Source organism: Ambystoma mexicanum, chromosome 8 (genome assembly GCF_040938575.1).
Source record: "Ambystoma mexicanum isolate Mex_15411 chromosome 8, UKY_AmexF1_1, whole genome shotgun sequence".
In the NCBI taxonomy this organism is placed as follows: domain Eukaryota; kingdom Metazoa; phylum Chordata; class Amphibia; order Caudata; family Ambystomatidae; genus Ambystoma; species Ambystoma mexicanum.
Window position 1 is genome coordinate 949222774 of NC_090929.1, and position 27965 is coordinate 949250738.

The 27965-nt window shown below is 42.6% G+C and overlaps 1 protein-coding gene and 1 long non-coding RNA gene across 2 annotated transcripts in view; one reads left to right on the top strand and one right to left on the bottom strand.

The window, feature by feature from the left end:
• SLC2A1 (solute carrier family 2 member 1) overlaps window positions 1–27965 on the top strand; it is a 1088583-nt gene that overhangs the window by 492623 nt on the left and 567995 nt on the right. The window lies entirely within an intron of this gene.
• LOC138473698 (uncharacterized) lies at window positions 6920–27876 on the bottom strand. Its single transcript, XR_011268861.1, has 2 exons — window positions 27664–27876; window positions 6920–8070 (listed from the first exon to the last, which is right to left on the bottom strand). It is a non-coding gene; the product is annotated as an uncharacterized lncRNA (long non-coding RNA).

Genomic DNA, 27965 nt, shown 5'->3' on the forward strand with positions numbered 1-27965 from the left:
TGAAACATCTTACCGTACACTGTCAAAGCCTGGCTCCTCTTAGGTACACTGATTTTGGCCACCTTTTGGAAACGTTTACTCACTGGCACCCAAGTTTTATTGGGTTTGGGAACTACTAGTTGAGCAATTTAATAACCAAGTTGGACGCTCTATGTGGAGAATTGAGTGAAACCTCATTGTCATTAAATTCTTAATATTGTGCAGAAAAGCTGCATTCAGGTTTTAAATAATGTTATATCTTTAAATATTATTGCCCCAAGCTTAACATCTAATTTTGCACTATACCTTGAAAATTATGAAGTGCAATATTATAATGAAGAGTTGTCATCAATCATGTTTTTGTAAAATGATTGCATGTATTGCATGATTGCAACCTGTTGAATTTTTATATGTTTAGACGAAAGTTTTTTTTACAAACCATAGATTGATTGATTGTTTATTTATATATATAGCGCTTATAGACAGGTGAAGTGCATCAAAGTGCTTCAAGGCGGGAAGGTAACAAGGGAATACAGTAATCATTCTTAAGCCTTGATGATTCTGAATGATCTTAACATAAAAACGTGTATACTAGGCTGACGTCATTTCACACATGAAGTGGTACAGTTGAGACCAAGCTCTGGACGGGGGACGGAAAACGGTGGTGGGGGTGGACAGGACAGACACACTAACTTGTTCCAGTACATTTAGGTCATGCATAAGTACAGACGGAGGTGCAGAGAGAAATATGGGTCTGGGGGGAACAAAGAGTCCGGTCCAGCTGGGCTCTGGGTTAAGTTCAGAGAGGTTGCCCCGCTCGAGGATAGAAAGCAGAAAGTGCAGTAATGTTGATTAAAGTGCAGTGGCCCAGAGACAAGGGCAAAAGACTGACGGGGCAGCCTGGGACCTGTAGGCTCTGGAGGTGATCCAGGAAACGAGTTGGTAAAAAAGGTGAACAGAGTTAGGGGGAGAAGGAGGGTGGAGAGATAAAGGAGGTTCGCAGGGGAGAAGGAGAGAGAAGGAGGAAGAGAAAAGGATGGTCTTGAGGAGTTTCCGGAACTTAAGGTGCTCCGGCTCAAGATGGAGAGAAGCAGGGAGGCTGTTCCAGAGGGAAGCACCTGCAGAGGATAAAGATCTACCCCCAAATCTCTATTTGTGAAAGCGGCTCACCCACAGAGAGTTGAAGGAAAACGAGTGGAGGACGAGCAGAGGACCCTAGAGGAGAGTATTTAGGAAGAGAGAGTTGTAGATAGTGCGCACTGCAGCCCCAGAAAGCCTGTGGATTATGCAGAGTGTCTTGAACTTGATCCTTGCAGCCACAGGGAGCCAGTGGAGGGATTTCAGCGCCTGAGAAATGTGGTCCCAGGGCTTGAGGCCAAGGATAAGTCTTGCAGTTCTGTTCTGGATGAGTTGTAGATGTAGGAAGATTGAGAAAGAGGCTGTTGCAATAGTCCAGCCTAAAGAGAACCAGGTTTCTCGAGGTGATGCCTCGAGGGCCCAAAAGATTATACGTGGGGTTGAGGAAATGGAGAAGAACTAAGATGAAGGTTAAGAACTGAGTTAAGGACTGAGTGGAAGAATAAGGGGAAGTATTGGGATATAGGAGAAGTACTGTCTGAAGGAGCCGGGTTAAGACAAGTGCGAAGAACTAGGACAAAGGATTAGGCAGTGGGCTAGGGTAAAGGATGAAGACAAGACTAGGATGACACAGAAGGAGAATGATTGTGACAAAGGGAAAAGAGAAGTACTAGAACACAGGAGAAAGACCAGAAAGAAGAACAGAAGAAGGAGAAGGACTGCTGGGACACTGGAAAATGACCGTGACAAAGGAGAAGGCCTGGGACACAGAAGGAGAAGGATTAGGATGAAAAAATCGGCGGATTGGGGTGGATAAAAAAGAGCAGGATAAAGAAGAAGGAGAATGACTGGGACTAAGAAGAAGGAGAATGACTGGCAGGAAAATGACTGCATTGAAGGAGACGGACTGGGGAGAAGGTGAAGGTCTGAATAGAAGAGGAACAATAGGGACTAGGATAAAGGAGAAGGTTAGAGAACACTAGCCCAAAGGAGACAGAGAAGGAATGCGACAAAGGAGAAAGGCTACAATGAAGAAGAAGGACTTGGACAAATGAGAAGGACTGGGATGAAGGAGGAGAAGGACTGGGGTGGAGTGAGATGGGGACAAATAAACAGAAGGGCTCAGACAAAGGCTAAGGAATATGATTAAAGGCAAACAATGCTCCAAAGGATAAAAATGGGATGAGGTCAAAGGACTCGATGAGGAAGAAGGAAGTGGACCAGTCAGAAGAAGAAAAAGAAGGGACGAAGAAGTAGAAGTACTGTGATAAAATAAGGAGAAGGTCTTGGTTAAAGAGGAGGACCGGGATGAAGTAGAAGAACATAGCAGATTCAGTAAAGGAGAAGAACCGGGACAAAGGAGAAGGACTGGGATTAAGGAGAATGACTGGGAGAAGGGAAGTGTAAGGACTGGGAGCCATGAAAAGGGCTGTGGGGCAAAGGAGGACTAGAATTAATAAACATGACTGGGATGAAGAAGAAAGACTGGGATGAAATAAGGAGAACGTCTTGGGTAAAGGAAAATGACTGGGGTGAAGCAGAAGGACTGAGACGAAGAAAAAGAACTGTGGCAATGAACAGAAGAAAGACTGGGATGAAGGAGCAGAAGAAGGACTGGAATGAAAGAGAAGGATTTGGACGAAATCTGGGTTGAACAACTTTCTAGTCCTTCACAAAGAGAAAGGAAAAGGAGAAGGACTGGCATGAAGGAGAAAGGCTGGGACAAAGGAGAAGGAGAAAGAGGAGAAGGAGAAGAACTGGGATGCAGGTAAAAGATGTGATGATGGAAAAGCACGGGGGTGACAGAGATGGTGAAGTACCAGGAGGAAAGAGAAGGAGAATGACTGCAATGGAATAGAAGGACTGCAATGAAGAAGGATGTGAAGGAGAAGAAGGAGAAGTAGGAGAAGTGCTGGGAAGAAAAATGAAACGGAGAAGGACTAGGATGAAGAAGAAGGGTTAGGGTGAAAGAGAATGAGGATTGTGGAGAATCAAAAGAATTGTAATGAAGGAGGACTTCGACACATGAGAAGGACTGGTATGAAGGAGAATGACTGGTATGAATGACTAGGGCTGAGAGAAAAACTGAGACTCAGCCTGCAAAAAGGACCATAAATTATAGAGCTCTTCTGTTTTCTTTGGTTTACTTGTGCCTGCATCATATAATGCTGGCCTAAGAAAGGATGGTGCGTGGCGGGACACAAACAAGCTGATTGGATACAAGTGCAGCATAAAGAAAACACTAAGATAGGATGTGTGCACTAAGCTTCAATGCATGCACGCCAGGAAGGAAAAGGAGAACGTAGTTATCCGTGTACCAAACCGAAAGCCCATGTACAAAGGAATCATTTGTAAAATATGCCATTGCCGGCTTTCAGCTAAATCTAAAAACTACACATCTTTTTCTTGTCAAAGTGCAGTTGTGACATCACTACTTAGCAGTATCATTACAGAACTGTAATACCTTATTGCAGTTGGATGAGTCGTGATGTCACAACATCTGATACCTGGGTCAGAACATAGAGCGAAAGGCTACAATCTGAGAATAATTCCAGCTGCTACTGAAGCATTACTCTCTCGCCACATTACTTTCTTTCAAGCTTCTATTTTATGAAAATCCACAATCTTGACATGGGGACATTTTTCAGAAAATCCCTTTGGAGGGCATTGCTGGGTTTTATTATCAAGTTCAGGATTCGTAAGATAGAAAGATATGATAAGTCAACTTTGAATTTTGTGTACTTATACAGGAAATTGGTTTTATTCCCCTTTATGGTCACCAAACTACTTGTTGACTTGCAGTATTCTTATAACGTGCCGTAGGTAGAGCGTACCTTTTCATATATGTTCTCCTACTCATTATTTAGTTCTGGTTGAAGAGCCCTCACTTGCCAGCGTCTCTTGCATACCAATTAGAATAGCCCCCAAATAAGATTATGGGATCAAGCAGTTTTTGTTTGTTTGTTTTGTTTGTTTGTTTTATTTGCTAGTATAGCGCACCCAACCCAAAGGTATCTCGGCGCTTTAACGTAGGTTACAACATAGGTTACAACAATGATACAGAAATATATACAATCATAGATATAGTAATATACAGATATATACAAGCAGAGGACATATACATTATGTACAAGATTCATAACATAGTTCCAGATAAAGTTTGCAGAAAGCCGCCAGGGCCAACTAATGGCGGGGGGGGGCGTTCTAGAGCTGTGGGCATAGTCAGTAGGTGGAAGTCAGAAAGTCATGATCATGCATGTTAGTTGGATTGATCAAACAGCCAGACTTTTACTTTATGCATGAATGAAAGGAATGTGGAGTTGTTCCTTAGTGCCGGCGGTAGCTTATTCCAGGATTGGGCAGCAAGCACCGGGAAGCTGGTGCTACCAGCTTTGCTAAATTTGAATTTAGGTATCTTCAAGCAATGGGCATAGTTGGCTCTAGTGGGTCTGGTGGACTGATTCCTAGACAATTTGTCCATCAGGTACTTCGGGGTTGAGTTTTTAAGGCACCTGTGGGTGGTCATAAGAGTTCTAAAGGTGATCCTATCTTGGACAGAGAGCCATTTAGTATTTCGTCGGGTTTGTGAGATGTGGTTGGGTCGAGGGATATTAAGGGCTGTTCTGAGAGCATTATTTTGCAGAACTTGTATCTTTTTGAGGTTCTTCTGGCTAGTGCCAAGCAGGGTCGGACTGGAACAAGAAATAGGCCCGGACACCCAAAAAAAGTGGCCCACCCCTTGCCTCAAGAAAGTGACCCACCCCTTGCCTCACGACCCTTGACCTCTGATGACATTGTGATGTCTTTTGACCCCCACCCCAAAGTGACATCCCGGGAAGCGATGAAACACAATCTTTCACCCCTTGACAAAACAGGAAGTGGCATCAAATAGCATTGTTCCCAAGTACAGTACGAAAAATACGGTTATGATTTCACTAATGTCATATACATTTCCCACAAGAATGGATCACCATATATATCATTAATAGCTGTGTGTATGATCCATATTGTCAAATTACTGTGAATGCAAGCAGACGTCCAAGGCCAAATGATAATATGTTATTGCATAGCACCTATGCTTAAGCTCTTCTTTATACAACAAATAAGCATACAATATCACCCAACCTGTGTTGGTACTCATTTATCGATCTAAGAAGGATGAAAGGCTGAGATGCCCTTGCTGGGATTCGAACCTGCAGATCACACACACATCGCAGCAGCGAGCGCTCAACCTACTGGGCTATCATATCGACTATAGTAAAATGAGCAATTATTCTGTAGTGTACACCATTAAACTGGTAACTGAGATTTAACAGCAGACCAGTTAAGTTTATCTGCAGGTCTGGTGCAAAGTTGGCCACATATCAAGCCTGCATGCATCTACTTTCAGGCTTCAGAGGTTGGCAAAATAGGGAAAGCAGCACACTCACATGAGCACTCGTTACTTCATACATGCAAACAAACATCCTGAACAGCATACCAGGGAGATGGGAAAGATAGACACATTACAACAAAGCATTCATTGTGGCACAATGAAGTCAATGACCACTTGATGTGCTATGGTCAAATATTTCTACACTATACAGAAGCTTTTAGGCACAAGGATTTTATCAAGTGACTTAGGACACCGAGATGGAATGTCTTGTGATGATCGTAACAGAAACAACGGCAGAAAAAAAACCATGCTATTGCTACAACTTGCGAAAGGCAAAATACAAATTGGTCGTTTATCACTAATAATACTAATACATATTTATCACTAATACAACAGCACAGCCACTCCAGGGGGGCACCGTAAACCCTGGAGTGGCGGCACAGTGACAGCTGCCGGCCCGGCAATGGCCCCGGCCCCTCAACTTTGCATGCTGCAGCAGCATGTGAATGATGCGTGCATCATAATCTATGATGCACACATCATGCATGCAAATCAATCATCAAAACAAGGTAAGATGAGTTACCTTGCTTTGATGAAATATTCTGTTGCAGGTGTTTTTTTTTCTCCAAATGTTTTTGGATTTTTTTCAAAAGTTTTTTTTTCCCAAACCGGCCCAGGCATGGCCAGAAACCGGCCCCCACTCTCCAGGGACGATTTTGGCCTGGCCGCGGGCCGAGAGGCTGAGGGGCAAATTGTACCCTGGTCCCAAGGTATAGAGTGTTACAAGGTATAGAGTGTTTTCTGCTTTGATTAGTCTGGAATGTTAACCTGCACACAGCATTGTTTATGTAGATGGTTTTGCAGGTGTATATTTTCTTATGGTATACACTTGCCAATTTACAAATCCACGTAATGAATGAAGTGCGCAAACTAGACTCCTGGCAAGACACAAGTACCTGCCAAACAGCCCACAAGACCTCCTTCACAGCTGTCAAAGCACAAAGATATGCAGCCAGAGCGTGGGAAGCTCCCCCGACCTACTCTCTTCACAGGTAGAAGTGCAACAAAAAAATGTGTGACGGTGTGACCCTGATAGACAGCAGTGGAGAGCATGAAGCAGCATATTTAATAACGACTTGGGAGGAGGGTTGACAGCAACCAGGGTGGACAAATGTAGCGGCTATCCTGGAATGTATTTAATTTTGCTCTCTTCAGAGAACTTTTCATCCTGCACATTCTAATAATTCTAGAGAAAGATCAAGAAAAATTTACATTTATATTTTTCTTTCATTGTCAGTACTAATAAAACATTTCTTAGTTTTTAATATGTCAAATGTATAGAAAAATTGTGGAATAGTGCAAAGATTTTTGTCTTTGGAATATACATACTTTTCTAACATTTGATTCATTTACAGAGATCTTTATCCCTAATCTAATAAACCCCACCATGAGAATCACATGCTAAAATCAGGGGCAGCTAAACGGCTGTTTTTAATCTGAATGTTCTGTTTTATTTAAAATAATAAATCAAGAAATTAAAGCTGGTCTGCTAACTTACAATGCTGGTGAAGTCATCCACAAAATTCCATATAAATAGTGGAAGTTTGTCTACAGGAAGAAAAGCAACCTGCCTCCTGTTATTACTATTGGTTACAGTCATAACACACACAACATCCATATGTCTAAAAGCAAATCAGAATATCTATTCTAGTTAAAAGACTAAAATCTTATCCAATAGAAACATCACTTGTCGTCAATTGTTTCACAAATTTTAAAAACATTCTTAGAATACATTTTTCAACAATACAATTCACTTAGTTTTTTCTGAAAACACTGACAAGTGTTGGCATCAGAGAAAAATATGAACTTTCTTTCTCTAGGGCTAATTCAACTCTAAAATGTTGGACCCTACTAGTTTCTAGCTTAACAACACATACAAGAATGTTATGTAGGGTTAACATGGTTAATATTCAAATGACTTGGCTTCAGGGCTGATGCTTTTGTTTTTGGAGAGCAAAATATCTTGTGCATTAAAGAGTCACACTAAATTATCAAAAAAGTAAATCTTCAAAAAAAGTGTCCTGGTTGGAATAATAATGTGCTTCCACTTCTTCACACTTTCCATTATATAGTACACAATGAGTGTCATATTATAAAAAGCAATCAATTGACTATCACTCAAAACAACATTAGACACAATGTATCTGAATGATATAATAAACTTAAAAAACGTTATAGCTGTATTTAAGAACATATTTAATGAATTATTTATTTATTTATTTTGACATTTGTATAGCGCACCTAACGAGGAGGCATCTGGGCGCTGTTACATAAGAATGTGGTTACAGTAGATACATGTTCATTTAGGTTACAGTAGTTACAAGTTGCGCAAGTGAAGCATAGATGTTAAATTCAGGATAGGGTAAATACAGTTAATTGCAGGAAGCACAGGATCGTTGGTATAGCGCAGTTGGAGGAGCTGTAGGTTGTAGTTCTTCTAGATATCTTGAGAAAAGAGCCAAGTTTTGAAGCCTTTGCGGAAGGACCAGGCGGAGGGGTGTGATCGTAACGCCAAGGGAAAGGAGTTCCATTTTTTAGCAGCGTTTACGGGAAAAATGCAACCTCCATCTTTTTGGCATCTGTATCTCGGGATAGTGAGATATTATAAAAGTTAGTTTGCTTCAAACGGCCTCATGCTACCTAATATTTTTTTTTTAAACTTCATAAATGCATACAGAAAAGGAAAGAAAAGGTAAATTGGGAATTAACTAACAATCAAAAAACAAAAAAGGCATTCAAATAAAGAAATGTAGAATAAATCAAGTGACATTCAAATCAGAAACGAATGGGTACCTAACATATTGAGGAATGTAAATGCATTTAGTCATTGTAAACCTCCCACTTGTGCACCTACCAGTACAGCACCATCTACACAGTTCATCTAGTTGGTATGAAATTCTTGTGTTCATACATTGTGTAAATAAATCAACCAGTTTCTCATATGGGGTAATTCCCATTGATTGCTTAAAGTCGACAAACTAGTTGTGGTTTACTAATCAGTATATTTTTGAATTAGTCAGGTCATTTTTTGATTGGTCTTTTCGATTGGTCGATGTAGCATACCGCTGACTTCTGATATTTATGTTTCGTCATAGACCATGAATGTAACTGACTTCCTCAGGACCAAAACATTTGGATATTTGAACTGGTCGCTGGTTTCACACTGAATGAGGTATTTAAATTGAATTTATTACCCTTGCCGTGGATTAAGGATAATCCACAGCTATGTGCGATAATTCTTTTTAAACTGTTCAGTTCCCTATTGGAGCATCAATCAACTCCATACACATGTAAACAGTCCCACATAGTGACCTTATATAAAAAAGGGCCAAAATCTGAACCAACTATCGGCCAATAGCCTTACTTGAAACTTCAAGTAAAATCTTCTCCACCCTTGTTCTCAGGGAGCTCAATAGTTGGGCCCTGCATAGCGGAGTTTGGAATCATCGACAATCAGGTTTTAGAAACTGTATTGGCACTGCATTTAATTTCTGTATACTAAAATTGCTTCTATCCCAAGCTAACCATCATCAGTACCCCAAAAATATGATCTTTGTTTATCTTTCGATGGCTTTCGATAATGTAAATCATGAGACCATGTGGAGTAAATTGGAAAGTTGGAAATGTCCACCTAGCCGGCTAAAAGCATCCTCACCCATTTATACATGGACACGCAAATTCAAATTCGCCTTCTTAAGCATAGTCATTAACAAACCCAATGTGTACCCCCCCCCTAGGGCTGCGCCAAGGATGCGTCTTGGCACCAGCATTGTTTAATCTTTATATTGCAGATCTATGGAAGGAATTTGTAAAATCTTGTAGCTTTCCATCATACCTATTATATTCAATCTATTTTATATGCTGGAACTACAGGATAAGGAGCAGGAAGAAATTGCAAGGCATGCTGCAAAGATGGCAGATGATGTCATCTTCAAGAGTGTGATCGTGATCGCTCCGCTCCTGCTGATATAGGAAAAAGTATCCACCAGGAATCCAGACTCTTCTAAGTCTTTTGGATGAAAACAGATATGTGTGTGCTGTTGAGATGGATAAACTCATAAACTACTTGATGGAAAAGAAAAAAGGTTGGTCCATGGAGTCTCTGATCCTCTACAGTGTTTGATTAAATGAAGAGACGGAATGCTTTTCAAGGGAGCTCAGACTGGGTGGGGCGACAAGGAGGGCTTGATAAGTTGTGTGCAGAGTCTAGTGATTGTTATCTGGGGGTGAGGCCTCATTTTAGATGGGTAAGTAATTGACTTGTGAAAGTGTGGGTGGTGGGGCTTTGGGTGGGTGAATGTGGATGTTTGAAAGAAAATATAATGCTACAGTAGAGATGGTATCTAAACTTTTTGACCCCTGGAAACTTAAACCCCTCCCTAATGTTTTGCTCTTCTATTACCTCATTGCTTCACTTTTCTGGGGCTTGACATTTCTGATGACTGGCACATGCACTGTCCCAAGGCCTACATTCTGAGCTTGAAACACCCACCGCTTCCAGAGGTGTCTTGCTACTGTCTTTCTTGGGGGCTAGGTTCTGCAGCATCCAAGTAGTAGAGTACCAGGGCTTGCCCTGAGTGTGGCAAACCAGCCTTGTGCAGTGATTAACCATGACCTGGCAGGCTCAAACCTTGCAAAGATTGCACTTCCACATCGATCCACAACCTAGATGATCTACTGATATGCTGGCAATCTGCCCCTTTGGTTACATTTTTTTTGTGCGCAAAAAAAGCATATGCTCCAGCTGACCTCTAATCTGGTGTTCCATTTGATCAGTAAGATGGCAGAAATTCAATATCCTCTGTTTTATTTGGGAGTGGGTGGGACTTGGATATGGAAGGAAGGTGAGCTATTACCCCCGTCTCCCAGGAAGCCTTCCCATCCACCCAAATTCATTCAAACTCTGGACTTCCTCTTACAACTAGAAGTTTCTCAATCTCCAAGAGGCCTTGCAAATGCAAAAGGCTCTGCTATAGCAAGACCCCGTAATTGCCTCTTTAACTTTTTCATCCATCTTTAGCTATTGCATACCTTTTTATGAAAACCTTACCTATGAAAGTCTTTTTAAAGGAACTAGTACGGAATTTTAACAACTAGCCATGTGTAAGCTTTCAAACACAGACCATTACACAGACCAAGACTTTTTCTTGCATTGTTTTCCTTTTGGCACTTTCCCTTCAGGTAATACGTGGAGGCACTATTACGCTTAGCAAATGTAGAGACCATCTGCAAATGTATCTCCCTTTTAGGTCTGAGGTGATCCCATCAATATCCTCCCACGTGATCATCCTTAGATTGAATGTTTTTTTTGCGACTTCTTTATGTAAAGTTCCCAGCTTTTCATAAGATTTCCAACTCTCCATCTCACACTCTGAGGAACAAGCCTGCAGCTCAGACTGCAAATCCCTCCTAGTGAAATTTCTCATCACACCTACACAGACTCACACCCCCGGGCTATAACAGAAATGTTGCTGAACCCCTCAGTGACTCCTTAGCTGCCATCCTGGTAACTCACCCCTTCCTCCCCATGCTAGGGGATTTCAATATATGGTTTGAAGTCCCACATAACCCTATGACACGATCCATCCTGGAAAACCTGGAATCCCTTCATCTGGCACGACTAGTTTCAAGAGCCAAACACTCTTCCTGCCACACACTAGACTCAATCTTCAGCTCTTCTGAACTGATCACCACGCTCACACCTCGGCCACTAGGCTGGACGGACCATGCAGCCATTTTGTTTACCCTCTCAACTGTAAACCCACCATACTCCCTGTCAGCCCCAAGGCCCACCTTCAGCTCCCCTCTATGGAACAAGGTCAAAGTAACCTCAGACCTGGCTGATTCCGTACTTACATCCCTACCCACCCTACCACTCCAGTTGGGTCAGCTCTACATCAGCCATTTTGACCTATGGCTCTCTGAAGCTCTTAGGCCTTTCACCCCTTTCAGACCCTTCCCCAACAGACATGGGGCCTCCACCAGATGGCCCACTCCCAAGCTCTCAAATCCCTCAAAACCCCAAATCACTCTTGCACTGTCTACTTTCCCTCCCACATGCAAGCACTCTGTGACTCTCTCAGACCACTTCCACAACATAGCCCTGGAAAGAAATACCAGCATTGGCACCAAAATAACATCGCTCCCACCACACTCCCTTGCCTCCATGTCTTGGGTCCCAGAACCACCGGCCCGCTCTTCTCTCCTATGTCACACCCTGAATTTCTAAAGCTAGTAGATTGCAGCCATCCTCCAGGATCCTCTGGAGATCCCTGTCCCCTTCTCTTCTTGAAGAAATACTTTCCTCAACCTGTGCGGTAGCATCGCAAGATCGATCCTAGCATGTATATCACTTCATGCACTTTCCCAGTAGATTTCAACACATCCTGCATCTAACCGCTGCTCAGAAAACCCTCCCCTGACCCCCTTCTACCACCAACTACAGGCCTATCTCAAAGAACTGTTTCCTGGCAAACTAATTGACTGAACAGCCTACACCAAGCTATGCCTTTTCACAGAAACTAACCTCCTCCTTTACACCACCCAATCCGGCTTCAGACTTCTACGAGGTACTGAACCGTGCCTACTCTGCATCTGGTATGATCTCAAAAGAACCTCAGAATCTGAGGTTTGTGCTGCACTAATCTTTCTCGACCTCTCGGTGCAGCATTGAAGTGGATCTCCCCCTTCCTCTCCAACAAATCCCACATAATGCACATGCCTCCCTTCTCCTCGTCTCTGTGCCATGTAACCAACAGAGTACCACAGAGGACCTTTCTCTCACCCCTGCTCTTTAACCTCTACTGCAGCCCTCTACCCGCTATCATCTGCTCACACACCCTCTCCTGGTACAACTATGCAGATGACATCCAAAACATTGTTAAGATCACAAACGTCCCTTCCAACACTGCCCTCGACCTTGCTTCATGCCTCAGAGATTCGACCACTGGGTGATGACTAACCACCTCCTTCTCAACCATGGAAAATCAGAAATCATGATCTGTGGGAAAACTGCCCTCTTCCTCCAGCCCACCACTTGGCCACCCTCACTAGGCCCACCCCCGCTACCTCCAACACAGTAAAGAACCTTGGATGCATCAAATGCTCAGATCGGAAACTTTAACTGCAATTGCATGTTTTGATGTAGTCCCCCCGTACCATGAGGTGAGGCTTTCCAATGTGTGCACTCACACTAATGACGTTCGTTACCTACTCGCAAATGCATGTTTTGATGTAGCCCCTGTACCATGAGGTAAGGCTTAGCAACCTGCGCACCCAAACATATGTCTCTGCTTAACTACTTCCAAATGCATGTTTTGATTTGAGAACCCTACCACGTGGTGAAGTTCTCTTGTTCAGATGTCCTGTAATGAATGTGAGTTATCTCTGCGAGTCAATCATGCATTGCCTGTAACCTGTTACCTCTGCAAGCAACTAATGTAACCCGTTACCTCTGTGAGTAACCAATGTAACCAATCTCTTAAGCTAAAAGCGGCTAGATGCCTCCGGGCTTTGTGCGCTATATAAATGTCAAAATAAATAAATAACGTCAATTCAGTGTCAAAATCCTGCTTTCTTCAACTACGAATTCTCTGACACCCCTTCCCCTACCTGACCTTCCCATGCAGTCACTGCAATCATGGCCATCATACTCTCACGCCTGCACTATGCTAACACCCTATACTTGGGGCCCCTGCATCTCATCTTAGTAAACACCAGAAGGCTCCTTCTTGCCCTCGGCCCCAGAGAACACATCACACCAGCCCTCTGTGTCCCTCACTGGTTACTGATTGGGGGACGGTCCTCCTTCAAGACTATGCGCATCACTCACAGCGTTCTGCACCACACAGGCTCAGATTATTTACAACACAAGCTCACACCCTACAGGTCCAAAAGAAACCTGAGATCAGGTGCAGCTCTCCTCCTTGTCATCCAAACCGCCAAATCGACCAGAATAGGGGAATCTTCCATCTCCTTCCAAGCTCCCACCATACGGAACTCTGCCCCTTTTAGCATCTGCCTCATAGAACATCACCTCGCCTTCCTAATGGCGCTCAAGACCTGGCTTGCTACTTCTTCATCTTGACTGACCTAGTCCAACTCATAGCTGCACTGTCACTCCCTGACAAGAAGGTAGGGGGTATCGAGAAGTCACTTGAGGAGAAAACTAGACAGAACGGAGCATGCACAGAAGGATTCCAGTCGATCTACCGGTATGCTTTGCATTCCCTCATCGCAGCTACACATCAACCATGACCCACTGGTACGTATCGCAGTCCATCATTATGGAAGATAGCTGTATCCCTCCCGGGAATGGTCATATACCCACCATACATCTGCAATAATCCACCACTCGAACCCACAACGAACATCACCTCTGCCATTAGAATGCAGCTGAGTCCCATGAAAATATGCGGTCTACCTGGGCTCATAATCAGTCACCTTGACATTCTTTCCTGACAGCCTATCCCAGCACCCATCTGCTAGCCAGATCTCCATAAACTGCTAGCAGGGACTTAGCCACCCATACCTACCTATCTTTGTACTGGCTAAAATGCACACACGCATTCTAAAACCCTCTTATCATTTCTCATGCCTCGGACTTCGGTCCTCCAAGGGCGTTCACCCACAGTACTTTGAGGCTATACCATTTTAAATCGAACTCCAATTGGTCTACAATGTTCCCTTAATTCCCTTGTTTCTTACCTGAGAGGTCTGGATCTTGGGATTAATGCATCTAAAAAACAAGGTCCTGATCATTCATTTTGTCAAGAAAAGAAAAACAAAATTTCAACTGTATTTTGATTCTACCTAAACTCAATGTGTTTAAGAAATGCAAGGATCTAGGCTCTGTATTTCACAAAGCAACAATTGCCAGACTGAATTTTTTTCAGCCCCACCAAAAAGAATAGATTGAAAATGTGGTCGTTTCTCACTTGCCACTTATTATAAAAGCCACAATTTTGCCATGCCTATTGTATGGATTGGATTTAATAATTCAAGTATTGATTGGGCCAGAATTGAACTTAAATGGTTGTGGTGTTGTTTACACCTGCCATATTATGTTCCTCTAAGTATAATAAGATATTAATTGGGGCTTAATTCATTACAATCTTTGCCTTACTTGAAAATATCTTTAATTCTCCTGCTCATTCCTTATTTGTAATGCTGCACAACTGAATTTCCAGTAATTCATGTGCGGTTTTAACTGAATGGGTCAATTCCAATCTAAATCTTATGCCTCTGCTCGATCGTGACCCTACGGTTCTCACCAGTAATCCTAATTAGGTAAGAAATAGGCTAATAAAATATTTGCTCAAATTTACTCATCGTCAAGAGCGACTATTCTTTATGAGACTGCGTTTTAATCTATTGCCTTCTCTGGCAGTTCTGACTGCTAGATCTAATATTCCAAGGGACCAGAGACAATGTAGATATTGTCGACACCATTGGCACAGTTAAGTTGTTAGAACATTTCTTTATTAAGCTTAGAGCTTAATAAAGCTCTAAGATCTAAGCTTTACTTCATATTCTTAGGAATGTATCTTATTTATATGCTATCGTAACTTTGTCTGCCACTGTATTGTGAATGTATTATGATATTTGTGTGTTTCTTTTATATATGTATACAGGTTTTGATAAACCATAAATACATTAAAAATAAAAAAATGTTTCTCATATATTAATTCAAGAAAAATAGTTGAATTTATACATATGTGCAGAGCGTACCTGGCCTTAGCCCCATCCAAAATGCATTCTTGTCGACAAATCGTTCTGCGACTGCACACAGCCGACCTTATGTGTTGATTTTTGCAAAGTGGTGCTCAGTCTATCACATGTGGGCCAATGAATCTATAGAGGTATAACACATTAAGTTCAAAGTTAAATGGACTATTTCATGTCACCCTTCTGCAAAATGTAAGGCTAAAAGGGGAATGAATAAAAAAGCTTACTACTGGACCATGTGTTTTTGGCATTCAGAGGATGGTATGGCATGCACCATGTTTGTTTGAAAGCAACAATATGGGGAACATGTTAAATGAGGTCATGATGGAAAATGCTGTTTAAATCTCAATACAAACTAATTAATGAAGGTATACTAACATTGACTTTATTGTGATAATATTGTGCAATATTTGAGTTAGTGCATTTTAATTATACTGTCTATCCTGTTCTGCTGAGGTACCTAGTTAATCAAATATCACCAAAGTCAGGGCTTATCAAAAGATTGGTTGTGCAAAATGTTATTTGGATGTTCCATGTTCCCTATCCCTAGATTAACCATTCCATCTGCTCATTGTGCCCCTTCCGGTTCGACTTCATTTGGAATATCCACACTGATTGCTTGTGGTTGAGATTGATGTCAAATGTCTGAGCCTGGATAGGCTCTGTTGACATTCCACAATTAGACATCATTTTCAGAGTGGCCATTATTCAAGTAATGTTAAACGAACAGAAAAGAGTTGATCTTAAATGTGTTCCTTGGCCAGTGTTCCGGTGCCCGCATGTTCACCTTTCATTTAGCTTGTCCAATGTCGCGTAATTTACATGGGCACTCTATGCAATAAATAAACTCTTTGGTTTTATAATTGGTAAAACTATTCAAGTGCCACTGTCTATCATTTATTGTAAAAATGTTCATGGTTTTAGTAAATTGACAGCATGCACAAATACCACAGGGGCAGTGTCCACTTAACTGAGTCAGAAGGTTCAGTAGAACTATAAGTAGAATAACGTGAGTTAACTAGTTCTTCTTTCAAGTTTTTGGCTCTTCTTAAAGCAAACATGCGAATGGGCTCATCTCAAAGGCTTTGTTGAACCAATAGCCACATTTCTTAATAATCTTCTTAATGTTCTCAGTGTTTGGATTAAATGCAGAAACACTGACCAACCCATCCAATTCTGTTTTGTTTTGGGCTTATCGTGGTTTCTCTAAGGGTGTAACAAGCTCCTTTATTTGATTTTCTAATCAAATGCCTGGGATAGCCATGTGAGAGAAGTATTTGATCTAGACTCTTGTGCTTTATAGTCTTGAATGCGATTGTAATTGTGCGAACTTGCAGATATTGACCAAATGAGGCAAATTGTCCTTGAGTGGTTGGGGATGAAATCTACTATAATGTGATACTTTATTTCTGTCAGTTGGTTTGCAGTACAATTAAAGGTGTCAAGTTGGTCCCTTGTTCCTATCCAGATTAGGAAACGCCATCAATGTACCATTACCACATTGTAATATGTTGCTTATATTTGGTCTCAGAAAGAATAAACTTGTTTTCATATTCAGTCACATGCAGAACAGCCAAACGAAAGAGTCACACAAGCAAGAGATTATAAAACTGAAATCGAAAAGGAATCCCCAAGTTACTTTAATTGGCATTTGGCGTCCAGTTAAAGGAGAATCCTTTCTTTTCTGTCCAAAGTTATTTGGAAAAAGTATGTTGGTTATTTAAATTGACATTATTTACGTGAGTATGAAGTGGAGAAACTAAACTCTTCCTCTTCCACAATGAGGAGTAGAGTTTGAGTAGTCTGAGTTTTACTATTATGTAAATAAATGTCAAGAATTGTTTCGATCCCTGGAAATCTATGAGTCACATTGTAAATAATGCTATCAAACCCAGATATAATGTGTTCCTGTTTAAACTTGGGGAATTAATTAATAATTGATTACTTCCAGAGAGTAATTTTACCCATGCATTTATTGATTCTAGGGCATCCTTTTTTAAATATACTTCTACAAACTTTCATTTACAGGCCAAGTCCTCATTTAGTGACATAGCTTGTAAACAGGGTTCCCCAAAATAACTTTCAATTGCTGTCAGCGATTTAATTAATTTTTGGGACATTTATCAAAATGCACTGGGGTTACTGTACTCACAGTTTATATATATCTTTTAAAGGCTCAGCATAGGTATGGACATACACCAGGTCAAGACAACTCAGTCAGATGAGCTCTTACTTTCTGTCTGTTGCCCTGCTCCCAAATCCCTGTTAGAAAATCTGGTTCTAACTTGGGGAGCTTCTGGATTCAGCTCCCTTGGAAAAGACCTCAGATCTTTCCAGATAGAACGCTGATCTACTTGTTTTCTGTCAAACACACTTTCTTCCTCTGCTGCTTCCCCAAACAATCTCTCCTCATCCCTTGCGTTTAACTTTAAATACCCTTCAAGCACCACCCATGCAGCATTTTTTGACGCAGCAGATTGGATAGAACCTGTAATAGGTTCCATTCACTCACACCCACTAGAATCCTAGAATGCTAGATTGACCTAATGTATTTTGCCAGGTTATTAGAGGATGCATGTAACCTGGAGTTTAACCTTCCCTCAGGATTTATGATCAAATTGGACTGAAATATGTCTTTTCCTTATCAATTCAATTAATTAGACCCATACGTTTAGAATGGCAAGACAATGTGGAATTCAGTGACATTTTGCATGTTTCTATTGATGCAGACATTACAGAAATATTAAATATGCAAATGGATAAATAATTCATACATTTTAATATATCCTTTCTAAATGCATGGGATCAGACCACTTCACTGAATTCAAATCAAGCCTTGTTTTTTTTTTAACTGAGCAATGAGTTAATAAATTAGAGGCGATAAAGTATTTCATTATTTTTTCTCTTGAAATGCATTTCTTTGGTGCATTTTACATGTTTTGTGAGGTCTTATTTTCATAGATTGTTTTTAATGAAGCAGACACTTAATGGATGATACCTTATGGCTTTGCCAGATATAGGCTCAGAATGTGTGTATTCATCTGTTCCTGGCTTACCAGATGTTTGAACCTTTTGACCTAGCCCTCCTTTTAAAAACACAAGGCCACAGAAGTGAGTTGAATCTTCTATTTAGCTCACATTTAGCTTAATTTTCCTGTTATTTGTAAACAAGCTCTTTTGTTCTGAATACTCACAGCTGCATCAGTTAATCTATTTTAATGGCTTATTCACTGATTAACGGTAAGGTATTTTACAGAAGGCTGACACTTGCATTCCTTCTCCGAAGAGAGCCGAGACCTGTGTTAACATGAATTTTAGGTTTGACCAGACCTCAAATAAGTTGACCAATTTGAGGTTCGATTTAAAGAGGAAAAGGTGCTCTTTGTGTAATTTCTATTGGAAATGACAATTTAACAAAGTGTAGGCCTATCAACAATTTTAACTCATTCTATATAGGTCATAGATACACATTATGAGCCTCATTACGAGCTTGCAAACTCTGAGTTGTACTCGCGGGTGCCTTTCATTCCGCCAGGTCTGCCCTGGCAGAATGAAAGGCACCTGCGAGCACAGCATTTCGGGTGCACAGGCACCGTTTATAACGGTGCCTGTGCATCCGGCTTCCCCATTACCATTGAGCCCTATGGGGCTCAAATGGGAATGGGGAAGATTTTTTTCCGGCGCCCAGGAATGGGCAGATACCGGGTCCGCCAAGGCCGTAATGACCCGGTAATTGCTCATTTCTGGGCGCTGGAAAAAATGCAACTCCGGCGTCAGCTGTGCCTGTTTTACAGGCACGGCTACCGCCAGGGTTGTAATGAGGCCCACCCTCTCTATCAGCTGATCACAGAATAGTAAACGATAATTTATATAGCATGCCTGTTCTTCATGCAACAGGATGCATAATACAGAAACTCTTTCACATTCGCTAACATGATATAAAGCTCTAAAGTCATTAAAAGTGCACCTTGTTTAATGAAACACATTGCATGTATTGCACTAGATTTTGCAATAGTAACCTACATGTTTTCAAAAAACTCAAATTTGATGAGGTGGTGGGAAAAGCCTAATATAGCAAAATCATTCTGCCAAAGCTAGCGGTTGTCTATGTTCGTGAGGACTATGTGTACAAAGCTGGGATTCATCAAAATGCAGAAGCAGGTTTATTTCAATACCAATAGCATAAATAGATCAAAGAAGTAGGCTATTTTATTTGGCTGTCAATGTTTAGTCAAGGTTTTAAGACGAACACAGTAAATGCATCATTTTTATGAATAAATGCTTCTCGCTTCCACAGACGACTTCTCAAAGTTTGCCTCCTTAGGCAGAGCAAGCGTTCCCCGCAGCACGCTCCACACCCACACTGGAGCTGAAAGCAGAACTCTTGCCCCTTATTGTACTGCTTACCAGCGCACTAGGGACTCAATTAGCTTCAATGTACAGGAAGAGCTACGATTTACCTGGAAAACGAACAATTCCTGAACTGCGGCAATGGTTGTAAAATGTAGTAGGAATATTAAGAGTATGAAAAAAAGTAAAACTACTCAGTTGCCATTAGTTTCCACTCACTTCAGCCTCTCACAGTCCCTAGGCAACAGTCCTGGCTAATGTTATCTTGTTGATTTATACCACGCACTGTTGCCACCCCAGGGCCTAGGAAAACACCAACCATCTGCAAAGTGATAGCAAAGATAACCACAGTATGGGTCAGCTCCAACGGCAAGTGGCACAGCGAGTAGAGCGCTCGCTTTGACATCCGCAGAGATTGCAGGTTCGAATCCCGGCAGGGCCAAACTCAGCCTTTCATCCTTCTGTGCTCAATACAATAAATGAGCACCACACACTGTGTGTGGGTAATTATAATAAACAGCGCTCAAATAACTGAAGGTTCGTAGTGCTATAAAAATTCCAAATTATTATTATTAACTCTCCTGCCTCTAGGCAGCTCTCATAGTCAATCACAACAAGACACCTACAGCCCTGGACACTCAACGCCTCAAATACAAACAGGCATTGCAGTCTCACACTGTCTCAAAGTACAAAAGGCTGTTATATTCATCTTGATTGCATGTGGAGTGTGTGCCAGATTCAGAAAAATAGTGCACAAATAATCACTCCGCAATGACAGAAGTGAATCTCAGGAGGTTAGCTCCTGGGTAACGCGCTCCTCTTGGCAGACCAACACAGGTTCGATCCCCAGTTCGGGCTTAGAAACCTCTGGATATTAATCGTTATGAATAACCAATTATAATTATAATCTGTCAGATGCATCCTCCCTCCTAGCCACTGTGCAGTAGTAAAAGAAAATTGTATTGTTCCCTGCAGCACATACCTGACCCACGCCATCACTTCCTTCATGGTATCAAGCTGAACCTTTTCATTTGAAAAATACAGTAATGTCAACTGAATGTTGTGGGTTAATCTTCCCAGACACTCTACAGTAGCATGACTTTAGCTGGCAGAGTATTCCCCTGGTATTGGTTATGTTTGATGCTTTACACCCTCCCACACCGCCCCCTCTGCCGCCCATCCACTGAAGCAATGCAGGACAATGTGACCTTCGTTCTCCCTCATTCCCACCATTCTGTTATTCCAATATAATTCCTAATTGTTGGAAGAAATGCAAGTCTGGAAAGTGGAAGCGTCATTTTTTCTAATAATTTGCTGCATATTCAATGAAACTTTAACCTTTTTTCCTTGTATGTAAAATGTCTCCAACCTGCAATTACATGCAGCCGGGAGGGCACGCTGCCCAAAGTGCCTGCAGGCCGTCCATTGGAAGGTGCCTGGCTGGCGCCAAGGCTGGCGACAGAATGTAACTAAACTATCTTACACAATTCGGAAGCTAACAAGGCCAAAGATCCACCTTCAAACATTCGCCAAAAAGACAACATCATGCTTGGGCTCTGGAGCGGTTTTACAAAACCCAATAAAATAAATGACTAAAGTGCTTTCTTGGAAACTACTAAAAACAAAATGTCCAGTTTGTGAACATGCAGACGTACTGGGTTTGTCAATGCTACTTTATACAGCTCTCCACACTAAAGAATATTATGGGGTGTCCTCCCAGCAATTGTGGAAAAAAGCACATGACCCTTGCATCACACAATGGCAGCCATTTAGAAGAAGGGAGATTTTAGAGCGTCGCCAAAAGTTCTTATTCTGCTTTGGTGGCGGAGTGTTCCATAGACATGGCACATACCACCTGTCTGGCCTGCCTCTGCACAGTATAGGGGACCTCTGGACGATGGACTAGAGCTGTCCTAATAGACTTTATCAATGATACACCGCAGAGCGAAATTTCGCAGCCACTTAGTGGAGGCATAAATGGTTCCCGGCCTAATTAAGACGATAAAGGTTTCCAAGCAGAGGGCACTAGACCGGGCTTTTCTAATGTTAAGGGTAAGATGGCCTGCAGCATCGAGCACTGGCTGCACACACAGGTTCATTATGATGATGCTGATCAACTGGAGAACCCCACACACAGCATCATTTTGATGATGCCACAAAATCCCGCAGCAAGAGCCCGCCGCTGTTCGCCTCAGCAGCCGGCGTCCACTTTGCCAGACTCACTCTTCTCATTATCTACCTGCAGTGAACCTAGGCACGGCAACTCATGCAGACTACAGCTTTCTGTGACTACATCTGCTCCATACAGATAATGAGAATCAATCGTCGTCATATGTGTATGTGCACCCCGCTGCCATGGGGGTTGCTAGGTCTGGAAAAGATCTTTGGCTATTGTCGGCACTGTCGGGACTTTGGGCTAGCTAGACCTATGGTTTCCGCCCCTGAGACTCAATCCGGGGTTACAACCAAAAGACCCAGGGCTACAGCGCCCCCTCCAGGCCTCCATTGCGATGCTTCTGCCCGCGGCTATCAGTAATGGTGGCCACCATGAATAAACACTGTTCCACCATTCCCACTGCTGATGCCTGAGGAATGACTCTGCCTGCTTTCAGAACACTCTAAAAAGTGATCAGAGTCCATAGCCATCACTGACTCTCAGTCCACCTCTGAATGATGTGCCTGAGGTGGTACATACACATTCCCTGCCCAGAGAGGGGAAGCAAACAACGCAGGTGTGCTCCTGTGCTTCCTCCTCTGTGCCGCGAATCACTTCCAAAATGGTGCTGATGCAGCAAAATCCTTTCTGCTCTTTTTGCTGCATCTGAAGTCTTTAATTACCTAATTTAAATAAGTGTGTTAATCCAGTAAACTGGAAAATTCGAATACAACAGACATGGCAGTATAACATAGTATTCAGATTTCTCCAAACAATGATCCTTCTAGACTTTGTGTCATTCAGATCACGCAAGTGTGGGGAAAAGGGAAGGGGAGAAGTGCAGGGGATAAGGGGGGGAAGTGCAGCCAGCGGGTGGCTCATAAGTGCAGAGAGAAGGGACCGTAGGGTTTCAGATACAGACCCTTAAATGCTGGGGAACCTGTAGGCAGTGCAAGAGCAACTGGACATGCAGGAGCCTGGGCCCAAGTTCAGAGGGTGACCAGGTGACCAGTGCATGGAGCAGTCAAGAGCATCTGCAGGGGAGAGGAAGAGTAAAAGTGGAAGCAAAAAGGAAGGTCTTGAGTTGCTTCCGGAACCAGAGGTTGTTCTGCTCAAGTTTGAGAGAGGCAAGGAGGCTGTTCCAGAGGGAGGACCCAGCCGAGGAGATACATCTGCCCACAATTCTCTGCTTGGAGAGGCGTCTGACCATCAGAGAGTTGGAGGTGGATGAGCGAAGAGCTCGAGAAGGAAGATGTTTTGGAAGAGAAAGTTGGAGGTAGAGCGGTACCAGGCCCCAGAAAGCCTTGTGGACAATCCAGAGGGAGCTTTTAATGTCTGGCTGTATAATGAACCTTATCACATTGGTAGAGATTGTCGATGTATGCAACACGTTGGGTTATCCTTTAGCCTTTGATCAATCTGTTCCTAAGAATGGTCATTTCCTTGATATCATTTTCTCTCATGGTATCCTGAGCTCTTTACATGCTCTGATGCTGTAGTGTCCTCGTTGGACAGAGGAGCTTGCCCACCTCATAGATTCTAGACTTTGGCTTGAGGCCAGAATTCAAAAAGCTTTGGATCACTTTGTGAAAAGTGACCTAAAAAGTCTACACACGATTTATATAGCCATCTTTTTGTACACACCACAGCAGTAGATCTGCCTACACTACTTTCCATTGAAATACCCCTTGATACAGTGTTTAGTGGTTGATGCCTCTGAAAATCTGGAATCATTGCACCGACTTAATATGCCTTCTACTGGAGAAAAAAAGCTCAGTTGCTCTCTGCCCAGGAGTACCATATTGCTGCTCGGCTATTGTCACTACCATCAACATATACAAATAAAAAGAGAGTCTGTCTCCATCTACATTGAAGGAACCATTTGGAACTCTGTTACTTAAGATTTCTCAAAATTGTCAGGATCTTGGAAAATAATAATAAATAAATAATTTAGCATTTATATAGAGCTACAAACCCTCCGCTATCTGAGCGTTGCTTATTATTACCCACGGTGTGTGGTGCTCATTTATCGACCTCAGAAGGATGAAAGGCTGAGTTTGGCTCTGCCGGGATTCAAATCTGTGTCAGCAGGCTCTGCACAGATGCCAAAGCGAGCACTCTACTCGCTGTGCTATCGGACCGGCTATGTCCCATTTCTGGTCGCTCTTCCGGTCCTCCCTTGTTTCCACCTCCTTTCTGTTTATGCCTAGAAACACTTGTGTACACCACGTTATAAATGCCACATCATATCATATCATAAAACAGTCCGGCGATAAGCTTAACCCATAGAAAACACCTGCAAAAACACCAGCATTGTCTTATTTCGCATTGTAACGAAGTCAGTGCAAGATATTTGGAGGGATGATTTCAATAGGGTCAAATTGGAGCCATCCTGCAGGCTCCAAGCTACTGTGATCACTTTTGACATAACTGTGAGTACTGAGGTGGGACTAGAGGAGAAAGAAAGTGGATGGGAACATGTTCCACACCAAGATTTGCTGAGAAATATTCAACATCAACATCCAGTATCTGAGCTTAATGGCTATTCACCTATTAATGCAAAAGATCCAGCATTGGTCATGCAACATGGAAGAAAGCGGCAAGTGGGCTTCGAGCTGCATTCCATATTTTTTTTATGTGAATTCATCTGAGGTCAATATTATCGGACGTAGGTTGTTGATTAGGGAGGAAAAGGAATGAATGAATAATTAAAGGCAATAATGAGGCAGGTCCAATCGGTATTACCCAAATTGACCTTATACAATTGACCTTTTTTCCTAACTGACCTAATTATAGTGGCCCTAATTGACCTTCTGCACAATTGACCTTGATATTATATTTTGCTATTTTATATATGTATTGTGTTGGTTTTGGATTATAAATAATATAAGGGGATTAGGTGGGGGCTGCAGTGGGTTTTGGATTGGGTGGGGGTTTGCGGGGGGGGTTCCCCCTTGCATATATGTCCTAATTGACCTTTTAAATTAGGTACATTCTCCTGAGGTCAATTCTCCCGAGGTCAATTGTGAAAAGGTCAATTAATATACATCCGGTCCAATCAGTTGCGATTCACAGTCAGTGCACTTTGCATCTTACATTTCAAACTAGGGCATGTGTGGGCTCCATGAGTAGTTGCATTAGTGCATGGGGCTTCTGAGTGCCATGATCTGCCCACATGAGTCTTGTCAGTCCAATCAGATATTCTCCAGGTGCAGGTTTGGTGCCTGGCATTTCCAGCCGCCACCAGCGCACTGGAGTGGAATCTACTTCCACAACCCGATAGACTGTTGTGGTGAGCGCATGAAGTACAGTAGGTGTTATCGACATGTGTTCAGTTTCAGAGTTTTTAAAACCGGTTTCAGAATTCAGGCGTTCTTGACCTATTATCAATGTGATCTTGGGCATATCACCTTCTGAATTTACATTTTTGAGTTAAAGCTGCAGCAGATGTCCACCCTCAGTACTACGCTCTTGGACAGTTACAGCAGCTAACCCACTACAAGATGTAAAAGATGAAAAAACAACTTTTTCATTCAGTTTCTGCAAATGTTAGGGTACCGCTCTTCAATCTTTTTTCCACCTTTTCTTTTTGATTGTCCCACACTTCTATCACTCCAGGCAGCTAACAGTGATGTGCCCCAACTGCACCGAGGTACCCCAACAAGTGGTATGTGGAAATGTACAGAACCAACCTTGCTAGCAGTGCGTTAATCAATCTGGCTCCTATAGACCTGACTTACAGGTTTGTCTACATTGTGGGACATTGGGCACAGTCACCCTCTCCCTCGAACCCTCTCCCCATTTCCATATCTTCCAACATTGGGAGTGCTTAGAAATTGCAGAGTTAAGTGCTATGTAAACATTTCTCCTTTACAATTGCTTCCCAGTGCCACAGTCTTGGGACTGTAAATATGGGAGTGGCCCGGCAGGCTGAAGATGGGTGGAGGTCCATTTCAAAATGATGTCTGGGGATCCCCTTACCTTCAGCTGGGAAACCCTGCCTCCATAGGCCAGCAACAAAAATGCATTGATAGAGGGTAGTTCAAAGTGTATACGTTTTACGGGGCACAAGCAGTTTCAAGGGGTGCAATTTTGTATCGATGGCACCTTTATATGATCACACAATACATTGTAAGGAATGGGAAGAATTCTTGGAAAATTGACTGTTTTGTTGCTCATACTTAATAACATTTTTAAAGTCTTAGTTGCTGGATTATATTTTTCCACAATCAACATAATGATACAAATGTGGCTTTCATTCTGAATGTGTACATGCTCATAGCATCAGGGTGTGCTTTGATTGGGTGGCGAAACTCTCAATGAAGTAATTCAAGTGCTGTGGGGATGCTGATTATCAAGGGACATGGTTATTGTCCTCTTTACAGCAGAACAGAGAAGGGCATGCAGCTGAGGAGCTGAAGCCCTAAATGACCACTTAAAAAGCTGATAAGCCTGAAAGACCCTGGCGCCATTTCTGGCCCCACGTCAACTACCTTTGATTTTTGGTTATGGGGCATTTTGGCAGTGCAAAGCATTGCCAGAATGCTGCAACCATTTCTACTGGGAAAAGAGAGAGGGATGGTGTTTTGGAAAAAGGGTCTAGTTGGCATGGCAACTGGCAATGCTCTAGGGATGCAATGGTCAATGCACAATCTGTTACTTTTAAGTGGCCTTCAAATATTTGAACCAATGATTGCGGGTCTTACATGAATTTTGCCAATGGGATTTAGGCTTCATATCAGGTGCTCTTTACTTCAGCCTGCACTGATCTGTATTTATATGCCGAGCCTCGCCTGTGTGCCTCCAGTTGCTCCGTTCACGGCAGAGCGAGGTAGAGCAATGGGGTGCTGCTTCGCCTGCCATGAACGGAGCAACTGTAGGCACACAGGAGAGCGTGAGCACATAATGGAGCGTGAAATAATGAGAGGCAGTAGAGCGTGGAAGCCATGGTCTGCTGCCTCTCATTATTGCGCTAACATAGACATGTTGACTGACAGGAGAGAAGTCCTCTTCTGTCAGTCAGCATGTCCGCGCTTCAGAACGGTGGCCCAACCAGTCCTCTGTGGCAGCGGAGTGCGCAGTGAGGGTGCGCCCAGGTAAGTACTTTTTAATGCTATGTGTGTATGTTGGTATGCTTTTTTATGTATACATGCATGCAAGAAGTGGGGGGTGTTGCGGGCATGGCATGTTTTTTTGCCTTACCTTGATGCACAGTAAAGTATGTTTACCTTGCATAAGGGGTAAAGCAAACATGATAGGTGCTATTGCATGTCTAGAATGACCTACATTAAACGTACACTAATAGTGCCAGTCTGCATATTCTTTGCTAATGTGACATGGCACTTTTTACTTGGCATCAAGGGTAATGCAAGCACATTCCTTCCCTCCTTGCGCTGTCATTCCACCCCCCCCCCCCTTGCACGGTCATTCCTGCCTCCCTTGTGTTGTCATTATTTCCCCCTTTTCGATGTAATTCCTTCCCCCGTGTCCTGTCATTCCCCCTTGTGTTGTCATTCCATCCCCAGTGTGCTGTAATTCCTTCAACCCCTTGGGCTGTCATTCCTTCCCCCTTGCGCTGTCATTCTTCCCCCTTGTACTGTCATTGTCTTGGGAGGATAGCTCACTGGCAACGTGCTCACCTTGGAAGCCAGATGACACAGAGCAACACAGGTTCGATCCCCGGGTCCGCACTTAGAAACCTCTGGGTATTAAGCGTGTTATAAATAACCTATCATATCATATCATTCCTCTCCCTTGTCCTGTCATTCTTTCCCTTGCACTGCCATTCCTCCCCATTGCGCTGTCATTCCTCATTCCTTCCCCCATGCTGAATACATAATGCAATAAACAACAAAGTACAAAACTATTGTCTCTGCAAATGCTTGTTTTTTCTGTTGTGCTTCACATAGAAGTAACATATCAATACAGTTCCAAAACTCACTGAAACGAGAAGGTGCTGTGAAGTGACCGAATCGAGAACAGCTTGCTGCTGCTGCTGTGACATACCCTTTCACCATGTAGGGCAGCCCCAGCCTACATGAGTCAGTTCTCTCTAGCACCAAGCAGACCACGCGCTGCCAGCTTCCTGCCACACCGCATACTCAGAAGATGCCCTGGCAGGTCACCGCTGGTCCTGCAGACAGTGCGTACGTGTTGTATGTGACTTCCGAAGCACTGGCGCCTTGCTTATTTTTTTTTTTTACTCTCAAACCTGAATTCATACTTAGGTGCTGCGTGACTAAT